At 34.5% G+C, this 20639-nt stretch overlaps 1 protein-coding gene across 1 annotated transcript in view; it reads left to right on the top strand.

Annotated features, from left to right (window-relative positions):
- LRP1 (LDL receptor protein 1) overlaps positions 1-20639 on the top strand; it is a 654607-nt gene that overhangs the window by 492890 nt on the left and 141078 nt on the right. The window lies entirely within an intron of this gene.

Raw genomic sequence — 20639 nt, 5'->3', positions numbered from 1 at the left:
ATGAAATACGATAGAGCACGTTTTTTTTTAACTTTAAAGTTTGGTGATCGTTATAAGCTCTAACGCTACGAGATGCGACTGGCAGATTTGAAAACCAGGCACTTATTTACTGTACTTACTTTTGGCGGTAACCAGAAGACGAACTGTCCTACCCGGCACCAACGGATTTTGAAGTTACTTCCGACGACCACTCCGATCTGTCGGCTGCAGCAGCAGCTACCCCGCCGATCTTCAACCAAGCGCTAAGAACGCCAACTGATATGGTAGTTTTCTACTATGGTAATTTATTCCTAAATTCTGAAATTCTTACTGAAGTCTGCAATAAATTTATAAAAAGTATTTAAACTCTGAGAAATCTCGTATTAAAAAAAAAAAAACAACAAAAAAAAAAAAACTGACCAAAGTGTAAATATTCTAATTTTAAGAATATTTCCATGCAAAGTGGAATCAGTGGTAATAAGAAAGGCAATAGTTTCGAGCACGGAGTGGCCAAGGGAGTAACAACTGCATGAAATAGGTCTTGCAAGTTCCGAACCTAGGTAGATATATAATAGGAAATAAAAATGTTAACACCATAAATAATCCAGCCAAAAAGACGAGATTAACTAAAAAAAGATTTAATGTAATTTGACTTTTCTGGGAGAGGGTAAAGAGTAAAGATTTGAATAGATTTAGTGTATATATATATATATATATATATATATATATATATATATATATATATATATATATATATATATATATATATATATATATATATATATATATATATATATATATATATATATATATATATATATATATATATATATATATATATATATATATATATATATATATATATATCAAGGAGGCACACTTGTGCCTCTATAAAGAGGCGACCCACCACAATGTTAAGCGATTTCAGGTCCTAGAGGTCGCAGAGAGACGGCGGTAATCGCATTTTGTAGCCCAAGCTCAAACTAAGAAACGTGCAAAATTTCATCCTCCTCTGACTTTATCTTCATGGGGTAAACTGGGCCGGAAGTTTCGACCCCCCCATCACAGCCCCCCTTTAACGTTGTCCGATTGGGCTGAAATTAAGAGGTTAAGCTTTCCTAGGGCCCAGGAGCTTATCCTCGAAATTTCAGCTCAATCCGATCACTCCTTCCCTGTTTTCAAAAAACCAAATATAGCCACTTAAAATTCATCATTTTTTTTTTTTTAGCCACGCCTACAGGCCACAGTTGGCAACTGATCCGGGTGAATGAGGACTCATTCGAAGCAGAATTCGACCTGTTAGGGCCTTTTGATATTTTCAGACCGAAAAAATTATCCCCCGAATTTACATTTACGAAAAACCTCGTTATCCTATAAGAACCCGCTATAAGCGGGCTAGCCCGCGAAGACGCGGGCTCGTTTTCCTATATTTCCGCAAGCGATTTCCGGTCCTAGCGGTCGCAGAGAGACTGCGGTAATCGCATTTTGTAGCCCAAGCTCAAACTAAGAAACGTGCAAAATTTCATCCTCCTCCGACTTTGTCTTCATGGGCTAAACTGGGCCGGAAGTTTCGACCCTCCCACCACAGCCCCCCTTTGACGTTGTCCGATTGGGCTGAAATTTAGAGGTTAAGCTTTCCTGTTTTCAAAAAAACCAAATATAGCCACTTAAAATTCATTTCTTTTTTTTTTCTTAGCTACGCCTACAGGCCACAGTTGGCAACGGATCCGGGTGAATGAGGACTCATTCGAAGAAGAATTCAACTTGTTAGGGTCTTTTGATATTTTCATACCAAAAAAATTATCCCCCGAATTTACATTAACGAAAAACCTCGTTTTCCCTTAAGAGCCCGTGTTAATTTTTCCCACCACAACCCCCCTTTAACGTTGTCTGATCGGGCTGAAATTTAGAGGATAAGCTTTCCTGGGGCCTGGGAGCTTATCCTCGAAATTGCAGCTTAATCTGATCACTCCTTCCCTGTTTTCCAAAAACCAAATATCAAGTTTTGCTTGCGTCAAAAAGATTCCCCTTACTAAAAAACAATTACAATTATGTCTCTTTAGGGCAGCGGTTGAGACTCCTGGCTGTCAGGCGGAAAACCTGGGTTCGATTCACCCTTAGATAAGATTTTTTATATACTTAAATTGAATATTAAAAAAGAAACTCGAGTTTCTTTTTTATATTATTTGAAAAAGATTACGTTTTCTAAAGTGTTAAATAGACTGAGTTAAAAGATCCACCCTTAAAACACCCTGTCGAGACATAAAAAAATAATACACAATCAGCTAACAGTTAGTCAAGCAATAATAAGTAATAAAATGTACAAAAATGTGCAGAAATTATTTGAAAAAAACTACGTTTTCTAAAGAGTTAAAGAGGCTGAGTTACAAGGTCGAACCTTAAAACGTACAGGGATTAGGAGGCACAGTTGGGGGGCTGCCGCCCCCAAACCCCCGCTTTCGCAGCCTGTAAATAAAAAAAAGTTTTTTAAAGTGAAAGTAAGGAGCGACATTAAATCTTAAAACGATCAGAAATTATTCCGTATATGAAAGGGGCTGTGCCCTCCTCAACGCCTCGCTCTTTACGGTAAAGTTTTTATTGTTTAAAAAAAAGAGTTGTGAGAAAGTCAAACTTTAGCGTAAAGAGCGAGGCGTATATATGTATATATGTATATATGTGTATATATGTATATATATGTATATATGTATATATGTATATATATGTATATATGTATATACACATATATATATACATATATATATATATATATATATATATATATATATATATATATATATAAATATATATATATATATATATATATATATATATATATATATATATATATATATATATATATATATATATATATATATATATATATATATATATATATATATATTCAATTTTGTCTATATAGATATACAGATAGTTTCAATAATTATGCTCGAAATATTTGCTTATAACTGTTATGATCTTTCTCTTCACATCTTCAAAAAAGGTTAGTTTACCTATGCAATCAATTTCTTGTTTTTACTTTTCTATTTTATACTAAAAAAGAAAATCAATGAAAAACCGGTCTAGAATTAAAAATTATGTCCAGAAGAGTCGACGTTTAATTATTGACATGGAGAAGAATGGATTGCTTAATCGTAGCCAAGTCTTTACACCAAAGCTCATAAGCTAAGGCAATATCTCTATTTCTCTTCTCTTATTTAAACACAGGGGGAAAAAATGAGGAGAAACAGGCTGTCAAATAGGACATAATGAGGCCGTCCCGTGTATATATCACATGTCAAAAATGGTCGAAGTTACCAGAAGATGGTCAAAAAAACTAATAAAATCTTTTATCGTCATGAATAAAAGGAAGAAAAAAAAATCAAGGAAATATTCGAAAAATCTTACTTTGAATTTTATAATAACAAAAAATTAAAAAATCCGTAAAGATTGTCGAACAACACTTTTACATATTTCTGAGGTTACATCATGTTAATAAATCATATTTTAGCGGTATCTCACTTTTCCATGCAGCCAGTGGCGTCAATTGACCCCCCCCCCCTTAGATCCCCTCCCCCGGTATTTTTTAAAATACCATTTTGGGGAATATTTTATTGAAAATGTCGTTTTTATTTTTATGGAAAAAAACGACGAGTCGATCGAAACGGACAAAATCTTTCTAGATTTTGAAAATACCCCCTAGATTTTTGAAAATACCCCCCCCCCCCAATTTTCTAGAATTGACGCTACTCCACGCAGAAAAAAACTATATGTGGAATCCTTCTCAACTAGGTGCAATCAAAATTGACATCTACGCTATACGGCCACGATATGAAAGGGTATTTTTAACTGAATGCCCCTGGTCTTGATGCAACTTTGTATAGTCACTTGTGTGTCATTGAAACTTAAAGCACCTTAGTGGGAAGTCAGATTTTGGCCAAAGAATGACTGAAGAGACTTATTGGGCGTTACTGATCGATTCAGCATGGTTAAAAGCAAAATGTTGTGTAACAGAAACATTTTTTTCGTTTTGGGTGGTTTAACTTTTCATTTCACTTTGTTTAAATAACCTAGGAGATGTATATGCCACGTTAGCATTTATTAATTTAACATGTCGCAAAGTTGCCCTTTTACAAGAAGTTTTTCTGGATTATTTTTCCAAGACCAAATTTTTTACTTTTTGACAGATAAAATTTGTTTAAGTGCATCGAATTTGACGAGGATAACATTAAAGATATTCTAAGGGTTTTCGACTAAGTCTTGTTCTGACCGAACGGGGACCACGAGGTGGTACAATTGAATATTTCCTGGGCAGAACCGATCAAGTAAGATACGGTACAACCGTATAGGGGTCGGGTATATTGTAACGGTTACTAATCGCTGTGTTACACTACCAAGGAGGCACTCGCAAGAGAAATTTACAAAACCGGAAGAAGCAAGAACGCACCATACTTCTATTCTTATCAGATAAAAGAGCCCAAAATGGAGAGAGCGCTAGCACATGTGGTGTAACCATCACCGAAAACAGTTGGGCCCGAATCTGTCGACTACATGAAGCTTTCGAAAAGACAAGCATACCGTAAGCTTTTCGGACTTTGCTAGCAAATCATCGATTAACAAAGTACGTGTCGACTTAAACCCAACCAATAGGGAGATAAAGGTAAACTATGCTTGATGACGGTTTTAGCAGAACCTGACGGTTTTTAGCTTTCCTTGGCAGAACCGATCAAGTAAGATACAATATTAGTTATTCATTATTGAAAGGCTCTAGCTAAATATTTAGAATTAGTTAAAGGAAAGATACAAATTGTTTTCAAGAAACACAAAAAAATACAAGGAAAAAAATGGTGGTAGACTATACGGAATTGTTGTTATGAATTATTTTTTTTTCTTTGTTTTTTGAAATATTTCAAGGTGGTTACCCAAGAAATAGGAAACCGAATAGAAACAAATCTTTGACCTGCAGACTAAATGGTCTTTCACCTGGGACTAGCAGAACTGAGACCCGTAGACTAGTAGATTCTTAACTAGCAGACTTTGACAAGCAGATCTTTAAAAAGTAGCAGATCTTTAACATGCTTGTTGTAGGAATTAAAAGCTATTAGCAGCACTGACATCTGCTCACTGGCGCTCTACTGACGCTATTGTTTTGTTTTAACACTCCATCTGAAATGAGTTAGATATCCTCTGCGAACACACTTTTCACTGCGTCTGTAGTTTTTTCTTTTTTTCGTTTTTTTTTTTTTTTTTTTTTTTTTGTTTTGTTTTTTTGTAGAAAATCAACACCGTGTGAAGAGGAAAATATGTGAAGTTATGTTTAAATAATAATTAAGAAACAATCAATTAATAGTACATGTCTTTTCGTTTTTTCTGATTTTTATTAGTTATTATGATGTTAGAGAAAGTCAAGGAATTTAGTTGACCTTCGTTATCATTTTTGTCAATTTTTCTTGTGGGTTTTTAATTAATATATGAAGATATGCATGAATAGTTTTATTTTTAGGATACAACTCCTTGATTTAATTCATGATTTTTCACATAACTTTCATTTCCGTTGCAAATTCAGCAAAACTATTATTAATTTCCATATCAGCCAAACAGGCAGTGCTCAAAACCGCAGATTTTCGGCCAATCTTGTTTTTTCTCTGGCTAAAAAGAAAGCGATAGTACAAGATTAAGTTTTAATCTCTGTGAGAAATTGAAAATCACCTTCACATATCGTATTGAACCGTGTAACTTAAATTGAAATAAAACAAAAAACAATAAAAAAAAAAAATAGATAAATTGAAAAAAAACGACTGTCATTTCTTAAATTAATAAAAAAAAACTTTTTCTACAAAATAAGTTCTTCAAAGAAAAGTAAAGAACTCCATTAAACCAAACATTAGCAAAAAGTAAAGTCAAATAATTTATCGAGTATGAAACTACATCAATCTGGCATTAATAAATAAATTAAACCCATAATCAATCGAAATAACAATAAATAGCTAAGACAAACTCAAAATCAGCAAAAATTAACAAAAGTTGGGGTAAAAATCCTTATGCCTTCCCAAAGTCAGAACAAATTTTGGACTTTACTGAAAAAATATAAATGTTTTTACTTTCATAACTTTAATAAATCAAATAATATTAACATTTTGATTACTAAATATCAGTATATAAATAATAAACTGACAACTCATTCATTTGTATTTTTTTCAATCACTTTCAACTATTCAAAAGGGCACTAGCCCTTTCAATTTCCAATCAAATAAGCCCTTTTTGAAGTTTCTACGACAAAACTTTCTATAAAATCCTTATATGCCCCCAGGGCATAATTTACAGCCTTTGCCCTGAGGGTTTTGGGGGGGAGAGGGTTGTCATCCTCAAAGACCGAATTTCCAGAACTTTCAACTACGTTGAACAAAATGAATATCTCAAAATTTTGATTGAATGTGTTTGGGAATCACTTCAATCACTTTCGACTATTAAAAAGGGCTTTACCCGTTTCAATTTCAAATCGAATGAACCCTTTTTGAAGTTTCTGCAACAACTCTTTCTATAAAAATAAAAACCTCATATGCCCCCAGGGCATAACTTACAACCCTTCCCCTGATGTCTGTGGGGAGGGGGGGGGTTTGACTTTTGACTATTTAAAAGGGCGCAAGGCACTCCAATTTCCAATTGAAAGACCCATTTTCGAAGTTTCTACGACAACTTCTTCGATACAAAGTGCCCTGGTCTAAAGAAAAAAAAAATAATACATTGTGCCAACATCGTTCTTATGTTCCCCCAGGACACAACTTAAAACCCTTGCCCTGAGGGTTGTGGGGGAGTGTCCTCCTTAAAAACATAATTTCTATCTGGTAATCAGCTACGCTGAACAAAATGACTATCTCAAGATTTTGATAGTATGTGTTTGGGAAAATGGTGGGCGTGGAAGGGGTGTTGCCTTCCATTCCCTCTCGAGTATTAAAAATGGCACAAGACCTTCCATTGTTCAATTAAATGAGCCTTTTTTCAAGTTTTTACGAAAACTCCTTCGATACGAAGTGCCCTGGTATGGAAAAAAAAATAATAATAACACATTGTACCAATATCGTTCTTTACTTAGGTAGCGCGATTGTGCTGCCTATGATAAAGGGGTTAGTTGGGTTTTACGTCAACAATTCTCAGTCCGAGAATTTGTTTCCATTTTTATACGTTGCATAGGCATAAAATAGGAGGGGAAGCCAAGGCCCCTCCATCTGTAGGGACTAAGACCCCCAAGAGACTTACATTTCTATTCGAAATAATTGGAAAATGGCTGATGTTACCATTAGGGTTGATCCCTCCTCCTCTACCCCATGGAGAAATCAAAACTGCATGGGGAGGTACAAAGCACGCAAATGGTGCCGCAAATACTGCCGTGAAACCTGTGTTCGTTTATTCCAATCAAGTTTGATATGTCAACCAAATTTTTTGATGCGTCCTTTTTCCTCTTATTTGTTTTTTATTATTAAATCACGTGCGTCAGTTACAGTGCGTTTTAATGAAGTTTAAAATACATTAGAAATGTTCCGTCTCGGATTTTAAAAGGGAGCAATGGATTAGCGTTACAGATTCTATCGAAGGGGAGTATGGGACCAAAACTTTCAATGAAAAGATGACGTTATTTTAGTGAAAGAAGCATTACGCTAAAAAAAAAACAAATACAGGTTCAAATGGGGACTAGAAAAAAAAAAATCGAAAACCGCCATACATAGATTTTTAGGCAACTTTTTGGTTAACTTTAATTCTCCCACGGTTAAGACACCAAAATATTCATAACATGGTGCAGACATATTCAGTATTATATAGAGATATTCAGCATATTTAAGCGAAGAGAGGTCGATTACAGAACGAGTAGATGACCTGACAGATATCCTATATTCGACAACGTCAAAACTGCAGAAACCCAAGGGAAAAGGAAGAGGAATGGAGGAGTCTTTTTTCGATGCTGAATGTCTAGCGGCTAAAATTAGATTAAGTGAAAAACTTGAATTGTCAAAAATGAGAAAATATGATATAACACTAATGGCTAGTTTTAAATCTGAAAGAAGTCAATATAAGATGCTAATCAGAACTAAGAAGGGGATGTTTCGAGAAGAACAAGCTAGAGTTTTATCAGAAGATTTAAAAAAGAGGAACCTCCGTCAATTCTGGAAAAGGATAGCGCAAACAAATATTAGCAAGAACCAGGAAGAACCAGACTCAGAAGCATGGGAACAATCCCTTGCAGAAGCTCCTGGCTGTGTACGAGATCCTGGAGGTTTTTTGACTGCTCACGAACTCAAAAAAGATAGGTGTGGAGAATACCCTATGAAGGAACACGATTACGCCCTGATAGAGGAGATAACAGGAGAAGAATTGCGAGCCTCCCTGAAGTCCATGAAAGGTAACTCGTCCCCAGGACCCGATGGAATTCCGACTCTTTTCTATAAGAAGTTTATATCGTTGTTCTTGCCAATCGTAGTTGCAATATTTAATGGAATTCTGTACCGGGAAATATGGTCCGAGCCTTGGAATCTTACGCTAAAACAGGAATTATATTATTTAAGAAGGGAAACAGAAAAAACCCAGAGAATTACAGGCTAATAAGCCTAGCATCCTCACTGAGTAAGATATTTACGAAGATAATTGAGAAGCGTCTGGGTGAGTGGCTTGGTAAGTATGAGATTTTAAGAGAAGAGCAAGCTGGATTCCGAGAATCGTATTTGACGGTCGACCAGGTGTTAGTTATGCAAGGCCTTTTTGATAAATATGGTAGTGGGAAGAAGAGATTTTATGTAGCGTTTTTAGACCTGCGTAAAGCGTTCGATAAGGTTGATAAATGGATATTAATGGAAATGCAGATGTTGGTCCATTTTCTCCAACAGTGTCCAATAACTGAAAATATAAGACCGCGTTTTCTGCGTGAGGTACGTTTCCCGGATATATTGCAGAGCAAATGGAAAGAATGTAAATAATGTTCGTATTATATGTGTATTTATTGTGTCTCTTTCCTTGTTAATCTGTGTATGGCCTGTGGCTAATAAACTTATTATTATTATTATTATAGAGACATATTTAGACATTATTCAGACATGTTCAGCTGGTATTCAGACATTATTCAGACATATTCAGACATTATTCAGACCTATTCAGCTGACATATTTATACATTATTTCAGACATATTTAGCTGACATACTCAGACATTATTCAGACATATTCACCTGAGATATTTAGACATTATCTCAGATATATTCAGCTGACATTTTCAGACATATTCAGCTGAGAAAAGATTTTTCAAGCATAATATTATCAATTTACAATATATGAGACTACTCAGCTGCTCCAGTTCAAAAGGTTTTTTTTATGACATATTGCTTTGTCAAACTGAGAGCTGTGCTTCAGCCGTTTAGTTTTTCAATTTTTTTTTCCTCTGCTGTCAATTTTTTGTAATGAACCATTGAATTACCCTCCGTTGTAATAATTTTTCTTTCTCTCTTTGTTTAATTTTGCTGTAAATTTTTACTCTCAGGATTAGCGAAATAAAAGTTACCATTGCTGAATCAGCTCCAAATAGTAATTTTTCCTCACTTGGTACTCTTTTTTCCTTTTTTTCAAAACAGGTTTTTAAATTTTCGGTTACTATGGGCTTGACTTCCATCTGTTCTAGGTTCCAGCCACAGCTGAAACCATAACTTTATATCGTTCAGAAAGTGAAGTTTTCCAACATAGAAAATTTTTATTTTATAAAACTAAACATTTTCTAAAAATTAGCCAAAAAGGCCATTTAGCCAAAAAAAATTACTTATGAATCAATAAATATATATATATATAAATATATATATATATATATATATATATATATATATATATATATATATATATATATATATATATATATATATATATATATATATATATATATATATATATATATATATATATCAAACAGTTCGTGGTAACGAACTGTAAGTAAGGAGCGACCCGGCTCAATGGTAACCGAAACTCGAGAAAACAGGTTTTTGATACCAATAGATATATCAAAAGAATCAGATTGCAATGCTGATTTTAAATATATAACTTTCATCAAGTTTAGTGCTACCCATCAAAAGTTACATGCCTGAGAACATTTGCCCGATTTTCGAAAAAAGGTTGAAAAACCCCCTTAAAGTTAAAGCACCTGAATGAAAATCACATCATCATGTTTAAAATATCAGAGAACCTTACTGCTGAGGTTTCAAGCTCCTATCTTCAAAAATGTGGAATTTTCCATTTTTTGCCAGACGAAAGATCACGGATGCGTGTTTATTTGTTTGTTTGTTTGTTTGTTTTTTTTCCCAAGGGTAATCGTATTGACCCAGTGGTCCTAAAATATCGTGAGAGAGCTCATTGGAACGGAAATTAAAAGCTCTAGTGCCCTTTTTAAGTGACAAAAAACATTGGAGGGCAACTAGGCCCCCTCCCACGCTCATTTTTTTCCCAAAGTCATCCGATCAAAATTTTGAGATAGCCATTTTGTTCAGCATGGTCAAAAATATGATAAATATGTCTTTTAGGATGATTTAATCCCCCGAAGTATCCAGAGGGAGGGCTAAAAGTTATGAACTTTACCCAATGTTAACATATAGTATTGGTTATTGGGAAGTATACAGAAGTTTTCAGGAGGTTTTTTTTCTGGTAGTCGGAGGGAAGGATGGGTCGGGGGTTATGTTGGAGGATCTGTTCATTAAGGAAGTTTTCTTGGGGGAAGGGAAATTGCCATGTAGGGGGCGCCGGACTTGCCAGCATTATTTATTGGTTATTGGGAAGTATACAACCATTTTCAGGAAGAATTTTTTCTGGAGGGGGGGGCTAGAGGAGGGGTTACTCTGGAGAATAGTTCCTTGGAGGATGTTTCTTTGGGGTAAGGGACATTTCTATGAAGGGGACCTGGATTTCCAAGCATTATTTAAAAAACGATCAGAAATTAAATAAAAAAAACCAAGTTTTTTCAACTGAAATGTAAGAAGGAATATTAGAACTTAAAACGAACAGAAATTATAACTTATGTGAGGAGGTTATCCCCCAAGTCAATACCTCGCTCTTTACGCTAAAGTTTTTTTTAGTGCTTTCAAAAGAGCTATCTATTCTAATTAAACGTCCTTTGTGATTAAGGGGTTTGTGAATCAAAATTTTTTCTAACTTTTAACGTAAAGAGCGTGGTATTGACTAAGGGGAGAACCCCCTCATATACGTAATAACATATACTTATTAAAAAAAAAACAATAAAAAAACAAGCGATACGGCTCACTAGTAATCAAAACTTTTAAAAACGGAATTTTGATGTCAATAAATGTATCAAAAGAATGTATTTATCGTGTTGATTCTAAATATATAAATTTTATTAAGTTTAGCATTACTCATCAAAGGCTACGAGCCTGAGAAAATTTACTCGATTTTCTAAAGAGGGGGGAAACATCCCCTACAAGTGAAAGAATTTGAATGAAAATCACAACGTCAGATTCAGCGTATCAGAAAACACTATTACATAGGTTTCAAGCTCATATCTGCAAAAATCTGCAACTTTGTATTTTTTGCCAGAAGAAAAATATACGAATATAGAAGTTAGTTACGTAAGTTAATTTGTAAAGACATCCATTTAGCAAAAGAAAAGTAAAATTTTTATGCAAATAAAAGCTGCATTAACAAAAAAACGATCAGATATTAAATAAAAAAAACATGTTTTTTAAACTGAAAGTAAGGCGCGACATTAAAACTTAAAACGAACAGAAATTATTCCGTATACGAAAGGGGCTGTCCCCTCCTCAACGCCTCGCTCTTTACGCTAAAGTTTGACTCTGTCTCACAACTTTATTTTTTAAAAGAATAAAAAACTTTAGCGTAAAGAGCGAGGCGTTGAGGAGGGGACAGCCCCTTTCATATACGGAATAATTTCTGTTCGTTTTAAGTTTTAATGTCGCTCTTTACTTTCAGTTTAAAAAACTTGTTTTTTTTATTTAATATATATTCCGAAGCGGCGTTGTGAAATAGCCACTGTTTTCAGCTTGCTCTTTCCAGTTTACTTAAAACTATCTCAATCGTAAAAATATGAGTTAAGATTAGCTGCAGACATTTACAGAGTTTTGCTGGAAGACATGCAAGTCTGATATTATTGATAAAACTCTTCTTTAGCATGGTTAAAGATCATTTATTGGCTTCAGTTTATGTGGATTCTTATTAAAAAGGAGGTTTTTTGCCAATATTAAGTTGCTGATACACGGAGGAACCCTGACTGCTGACTATAAAAGAGTGCTCGCAAATCAGTGCAACTGCGAAAATCTATAATGCAACAATTTGACCGTCAGGTCATTAGCAATTTATGTTTACTCTTTTTTTACTAAACGGAAAATAATGCTAAAAAATTGTCTTTATTGCAATGCTGGTTTGGTGTTATTTTATTTGTCGTAATCTTTTTGTTAGATGTTTTCCAGAGGAATTGTCTACTGATTCTTTTGGGTACTGAGCTGACTGACCGTATTTCAAACAGTGAGCTGTACGAAAAATGTGATTCTATCCCACTTTCTAGGGCTATAATGAGATAAAGGTTGAGATGACTAGGACACGTTCTACGGATGAAGGATGACAGATTACTGCAGATTGGTCTTTTTGACCAATCATCTATGGCCAAACGAAAAGGAGGTCGTCCCCTAATGAGCTGGGAGGAGGTCGTAAGGAAGGATTTAAGGGAAATTAAAACTTCTTGGGAGGTTATAGGTATGGGGGCTTGGGATACATTGAAATGAAGGAAGAGCTTACGTAGCTGTGTTGGTCTCAGGTGGCTTGGTGCTGCATTAATAATGAACAAAAAACGAATCGGACCAAGACGAAAACCCTGTGGGACGCCACTTACAGCAAGGGGAATTCCGGCTCTATGCAATGCTTCTCCGCAAACTGGTACTGGTTACTAGGGAAGCTCCGTATAATATCACGGGCTTTTAATCGAACTCCTTACGCCTCGCATTGGAATAGTCCATTGTAAACTGTATCAAAAGTCCTCATTAGGCGCGGAAAGATGACACTAGCCTTAAATTCTTTATATAAAACTGTGTCAGCCTAATCAAACTGATCAAAAATATCAATAAATTCTTCGTATTTTTATTCTTACGACAAAGACTAGCTCCATATAGATATCTTCCTCTTCTTCGTCATTTTTGAATTGTTATGGAAACGCTTTCGCATAATCTCATCACCGGAATCGAATCTGGGCCCTGGGGCAGGTTGAATATAAATATTGCAAGATTTTGTCACAACACGACGCCATGACCGCTATTACCATAAGAAATTATTTTGAAGAAAAAGGGCTGCTTATAGCTTTTATGAAGGAAAACCTCACTCTTAATGCGTCAAGAATGGTTTTATCTGTTTTAAACTTGTCTCGTATGTGTGAGATGTGTGATTAGAATACCGCCGGAGAAACAAGAAAAAAAATATTTTTGTACATATAAGAAGATCAATAAAAAAAGGAAGAAAACTAAAAGCAAAAAGAAAAATAGGCTTCTAAAGAAGAAAAGGAATACAAAATGATTGAAACTCCTGAAAAATTTGCACTTTTGTCCATAGGGGTTGCTCTTTGATATTACAAATTTGAGGATATAACTTTCATCGCGATCCCATCCCCTTCTTGGGTTTTTTTCCCATCTTTTTCTAAAACTTTTCAAGCTCGTATCTTCTCGTTAACAGTTTCAATTTCAATGAATTTTGCATATTTAGAATCATCACAAAAGCCTTTTTTTTTATTTAATATGCGTATCGGAAATGAAAAGGTCAGCGAAAGAGTGAAATATTTATTTATCTAAGTAAAGAGAAATAGAATCACTATTTATTTCAATTATGCCATATTGTCTTTAGGTGTTTATAGTCTTTTGTTTGTATGTTTCAAGGGCGCACGCTGAAAATTTTCCAGGGGAGGGCCAGATACCAGAATAGCGGAGATTGGAGGAGAAATAAATTTTGTGGTAAAAAAAAAAAACAAAGAAGTATATCGTTGATAAGTTAAGTATCATTTTTGAATTTTAACCAGTTAGCTACTATTTCAAACTCGTTGACAAGCTATTGTCACTATAGAACCATTGAAAAAAGACAATTTCGATAATACTCTGTTCGGCATGTTCACTGAATTAAATACTGTCGATTAAGCAGCTATGGATCTGGGTAAAAGCTTTTGCAAAAGTTCGAGAATATGTCGTATTGAGCCGGTTGCAATCTTGAGAAGGATTTCAAATTGTAGACTGGACTGTGGCAATTTTTCCTATTTTACTAATTACTATCAGTTTTACTATTCAATTTAAGCTATTTATTTTTTGTAACTTATTTAGAATTATTTGTTGATTAATTATTAATTATTTGTTGATTTATTAAAATATCAATATTTTCAATTCACAAATTCTGGTATCTTGACTAAATTCTCGTTCAGGTTTCAGCTAAAAGTCAAGTTTCATTATTAGGAAAGAAAAGCAAGCAAAATTCCTAATAGGATAAGACCTTATAGGATACAACCAATGGAATAGACACAGGATGATCATTATAGACTTAAGCAAAATTAGAATCTTACCCCTTAACTAAGATTATATTTTAAAAATTAAAGAAAAGAATATAAGATATTAGACTTACGTTTTTAGCTTGACAAAATATGAGCAAAAACTGAGACCAAACTGACTCCTGGTAGGGCACGGCGCTGTATATATATAAACCTTTCTTTGTTTATGAATTCCAAAATGTGGTAAGCTTTATCAAGCTTGTTGCACTATTGCTAGGGCATAAGAATGCCCTTGAGAGTATTTACTCCTCACCCTAAATCGGGTTCTGGTTTCGGTCTCCTTTAGATAGATAAATAATGACCTATATTCAGGGGCGTCCTGAGGCTCAATTTATTGGGGGGGGGGGGTGGATCTTCGTAAATTTTACCGAATCGTTACCTGATTTATGCCGAATTTTCTGCAGGAATCAAGAATTTTGCTAAATTTTGGTCGATTTGCAAAATTTCTTCCAAAATTTTTGCCTTCGGAAAATTTTTTACCAAATGCCAAAAAGTTGGGAGGCACCCCTCCCAGCCCCCCCCCCACCTCGGGACGCCCCTGCCTATATTGAGTTAATCTAAGATCTAAGAATTGATTTAAATTCTGAATTGATTCTAAACAAGTTTCATTGCAGTTCTTACCGACAAAACAAAAATAAGAAATCCTTTTTCTTTGATTAGTTGTCACACTTCTATTTTCTTCTTACTCTGGTCTAAAGTCCAGGGGGGCATGCCCCCCCTTGCGGGCGCCCATGGTATGTTTGACCATAGAAAACAAAATTATTAAGCAAAAACAAAACTTAACCCTTGTTTATAAGGGCTATTTATAATAGCTATAAGGGCTAAAGTTTGCTTTTGCTCATTGAGGGTCCTTGATGCTCAATTGTCCTTTCTGACAAAACAAACGATTGTAAATCTTCTTAAGCACATCTTACTCTAACAAATTCCAACATCTAAAGGGTCCCAAACATAATATTTTTCATAATAAAAATATTCTGTAATACAATTAAAAACTTAACAAGAAACAAGGTTTTGAAACTACGATTCTACAGGTTAATTTTATCCTTTGAAAAATAAAGATAATCGACAAGGTGCAAAAAATGGTAACATTTCCGCTGAACATCCTTTATTCTATGATATTTTTGTCATATTGCTAGTATAGCGTTCGATAAATGCATTTCCTCAGATTTACTATTTTCCGTAAGTTGAACCACTTCAGGTCAGATTAATTTCCCTGACATACAAACTAAATATAGCAGGAAAACCCGCTGGAGGTTTTCTTCTCCCCACCTGACAACAAATTTGAAATAGATTGCTTGGGTGCCTAGGTCAGATGACGCTGATATTTTAATTTGAAACTAACATCACCTAATTGCATTTCTCCTCTCTAGAAAAACATAAAATCAGAATATGAATTTTACCTTAGGTAAAAATGTTTATTTTAGCATACCCATTGTATTCGTAATAGTATCCATGCTGTTTTTGAAATGAAATGAATCCTATAGGAGGCAAATAGAATGAGACATGTCGTCTTCTTTATCTTTGCTGACTTGTGACGCGTATTAGGAAAATAACAATTCAAATTGACAGCGTTTTTAGTAGTGCAAAAAAAAATTCAGCAATCTATTAGGTAAAAATGTAAAAATTAGGTAAATTTTAGGTAAAATTAGGTAAAAATTTTTACCTTAGGTAAAAATGTTTATTTTAGCATGCCCATTGTATTCATAATAATAGTCATGCTGTTTTCGAAATGAAATGAATCCTATAGGAGGCAAATAGAATGATACAAGTCGTCTTCTATATTTTTGCTGACTTGTGACGCGTATTAGGAAAATAACAATTTAAATTGACAGAGTTTTTAGTAGTGCAAAAAAAAAAAATTCAGCAATCTATTAGGTAAAAATGTAAAAATTAGGTAAAATTAGGTAAATTTTAGGTAAAATTAGGTAAAAATTTTTACCTTAGGTAAAAATGTTTATTTTAGCATGCCCATTGTATTCATAATAATAGTCATGCTGTTTTCGAAATGAAATGAATCCTATAGGAGGCAAATAGAATGATACAAGTCGTCTTCTATATTTTTGCTGACTTGTGACGCGTATTAGGAAAATAACAATTCAAATTGACAGCGTTTTTAGTAGTGCAAAAAAAAAAAAAAAATCAGCAATCTATTAGGTAAAAATGTAAAAATTAGGTAAATTTTAAGTAAAATTAGGTAAAAATTTTTACTTTAGGTAAAAATGTTTATTTTAGCATGCCCATTGTATTCATAATAGTATTCATGCTGTTTTCGAAATGAAATGAATCCTATAGGAGGCAAATAGAGTGAGACAAGTCGTCTTCTTTATCTTTGCTGACTTGTGACGCGTATTAGGAAAATAACAATTCAAATTGACAGCGTTTTTAGTAGTACAAAAAAAAAATTTCAGCAATCTATTATTAGGCTGGTGATACACATTTCGTTTGTTTGGGTTTATAATTATCATGGTTGTAGCAACAGTTGCAGCCTAGTGGAGAGCGAATCGCAGCCCTTAGTAACCGAAGGTTAAAAACACGTTTTGGACAAATGTATTGTAAGAAAAACTTTCGTTAAAACGTTAGTTACTCGTATGATATAGCCCTGATCAATCAGGTTGTTCATCCAGAAGAATATTAGGTCTGGGCTATATCATAGCCTACAAGCACCAAAGGTAATTCAGGAGGAATAAATACTATATAGGTTTACATTATTAGTTGAAGTTCATTTTGGGAAGAAATTTTCAAGAACTTTAAAAAAGATATTGAAACTCTTCGAAAATGACAGAATATGAAAATGCACCATTGGCGTCGCCATGGTCAGAAACTCTAAACTGGAGGTTTTGAGTCCCAATTACCATCTTGAAAAACAAGGAAAATTGTTTTTTTTTGTTTAGGTAGCAGAAAGGCCATGGCCAGGACTTTTATTCTGGGGTGTATTTTTGTGTGGGGTGGGGGGTTTACAAAAACGCTTTACAAAACGTATGAAAATTGAGTTTATATGCATTTTTGATACTTTTTTACGAGTCCAACAAAAATTGGGGGTAATCAAACCCGGTAACCCCCCTGGATACGGCCTTGGGTAGCAGTGATCTGTATTTTTTTTTCTGCCAAGGCTAGTAGGCTACCGTAAGCTCGTAGAGAAATGTTGCTCATTTAAAAGTAACTGCTCATATCTATTTACTCTTTATAATAGTTACCTTGATGGCACTAAAATAATTTTAAAAAAAGTACTAATTTTATGATATCCGTATTATTATCTGTGACGTTGTATACACCGTCATGACATCATGCTAAAATGCTCCATATATAGAGTTAATTTCAATAGAGTTAGTTTTAATTGGTATTTTTGGTTTCGTTTGTAATTTTATGAAGGATTAAGTTGTATTTCTTCATCCATATAGCATTAATGACTGAACTAAAGTTCATGAAACAGTCAAAAGAAACGCCTCTCATTTATTCATTTCTCATTTAGTGAACTTAAAAATGAGCTAATAAAACTATTAAATTAATCAGCTGATAATATATGCAGCATGAACCTATGATTCATTAATTCAGCATTTACTCCTGTTACATCAGCTAAAACAGTATTCAATTCTATTTTAGTACCCGATATATTCTGTATTGGCCTAATAACGTTCAAACGTAACCATAGTTACGGTAACTGCCACAATGTAGTAAAGAACGAACCCTATCCCATAGTAACCGAGAATTTAAAATCAGTGGAAAGATCCGACTATCTGGTCTTCATGTCAGTCATTAACTGTTGCGCCGTTATGCTGTAAACTGCTTGTACTTCCTGTCATTGATTAAAATCTAATCATTTAGGTTCTGAAACTTGTAAAATAATGAGCTACAAAAAATAATCTTCTAACTAGTAAAATAATCTTCTCATTCAAGTTAGTGTTAAAAGCTCCACATTTCAAGTTAGTTTTCAATTGTCCTTTGTTCACTTACCTTGTGATGTTCATTCTGTGCTACAGAAATTGGATATAACATTGTGCTGCAAAAATTTGTCCCTTTTGACAAGTGGAAAGTAGCTATAATAGCTATTCCATGCATAAATTAATTTGCTTATCTTTAGATCCTATTTAATACGTTCAAAAATTGAATCGTGTGGCCCGCAAACCAATTCACCGTAATGGCAATGGCCCTTTGCCAAAAAAGGTTGCCCAAGTCTGGATTGAATTATTGATGTCTGTACAGCCTCAGGTTTTGCTAGTGAATGTTTACTAGTTTCGTTTAAATTTCTTTCCTGTGACCTCGCCTTGCTTCATTCGATGAGTCGCCGCTCTTCATCTGACACAAGATGGATGAAAAAGCACGATTTTTGGCAAACCAAAAATCGGTACTTTTTGGCGTCTTTAGCCGCAAAATGTGACATAACCACGTTGACGTTTCCTGTGTTTTAGCCTTAGAAAGTGAGATGAAACCACATTTCCACAAGCCAAACTCCCACTCAAAACACAAGATTAAAGGTTGGTTATATCTTTAAGCAAAACAAAAATTGCCTTTTGTAAGTTTATCGGACTTCTTTCAATGTATTTTTAAATAAAAAAAAAACTTACTTTTCAAAAATTAAGGGAGTAATTCTTTTGTTTCTTTGACTGTTTTTCTATGAAATAGCCACATACACACTACGTTACATTGCACACTGCGTGCGCAACTCAACTAGCCTGATGAAACGCGACTTACCAGAACGTGATGCTCAAGCAGCCTTCAATTCTGGCATCACAAAGAAAGTCTATTTTTTTGCTTCTATTTGTGGCATTAATCAATCTATTAGTGCTATTTTTAGAAAAATGTATAGGAATCAGAGAGGGAAAATTAAGGTGCCGCATAGAGTAGGTCTCAACGTTTTTCCTGCATGTAAAGATTTATGACAGGGAGAAATTACATCTTTTCCACTGTTAAACAGCAACATTTTTGAACCGCATTCATCAGCTTTGACAAGTTATGTTCTGACGATTCAGTGGTAAATTATGCTCATGACATTTTAATACTGGCAGGCGCGTTATGCAGATTGAAGCTAGTCATAGAATTTTTAGCGCTAAATATAACAAGATTTTTTTGCCTTCCAACCCTAGGAAACTGATTTTAGTAGTAATTGGCCGTAAAGCTAAAGAACTGGATTTGGCTACCGCTCGCTTTATGACACTGAGCATCTGAGGTTGCTTCTCCTGAGCAGCTTACATATCTCAGCCTATCGATCGCGTCAAATCTTAAATCTGCCCATAAATTAATTGCCTTCATTTTTCGGAGAAAGTTTGTAAAGGAGCTTGGTTTTAAGCGTCTATACACATCCATTGTCCTTGCAAGGCTTCAGGCACGTACACAGATTTTTTTTTTTCAAAAAGGGGGGTGGAGAATGATAGAAGAACAAATTTTATTTGATAAATTCGATAAGAAATAGCCAGAAACTGAAAAAAAAAATTGAATATGGATAAAATCCTTGGCCCCAATACTCCCCCCTGTGTTCGTCCATGCAAGGCTTTATGGAGATTTTGTAATGCCTCACGTCTGGAAGCTTCGCCTTCTTCGATCATTCTGGCTAAAAGAAACAAATGTACAGTTCATTCGATCCGAAGTTTCATTTACGGGGGGGGGGTCACTAGATTTCACCCCTATATTTCGAAAAACATCTTTTTTGTATTTTCATTGATAAATGCCTTGTTGGTATTTTCATTGAAAAATTTAAAGAAAAGACAAATTCCCCCCCCCCCACTAGATTTTGAAAAAATAGATTTGGCTTGCCCCATCCCCTTGCATTTTCTTGAATTGGGTCAACTGCGCTCGATGCTCTTCAAGTGTGAAAAGAAATGTTTTAAATGTTTTGAGTCTCCCTCCGTGGATGAGGTACATCCCTCAAAAAGATACAAAAAGTAGATCCCTCTGAGGTGAGGTGGACGAATCAGTCGTTTCAGATGCTCACTAGATCTAAATCATGTTAAATATTGCGCCATAGTGTTTCACTAGAGGGGTTGTAAAGTGGGGTTAGGGGTCTTTTTCTATTTTTAATTCTAGTGTTGTGTGTGTTTTCTTTGTTTTGTATACCCCGTCTTTGTAGTTCTGTTTACTTGCACCATAAACAGAAAAACAATCATT

The sequence above is a fragment of the Artemia sp. Qi Xiang Cuo genome, chromosome 19 (genome assembly GCF_049724085.1).
Source record: "Artemia sp. Qi Xiang Cuo chromosome 19, ASM4972408v1, whole genome shotgun sequence".
Classification (NCBI taxonomy): domain Eukaryota; kingdom Metazoa; phylum Arthropoda; class Branchiopoda; order Anostraca; family Artemiidae; genus Artemia; species Artemia sp. Qi Xiang Cuo.
This window is presented reverse-complemented; position numbering and strand designations above follow the sequence as displayed.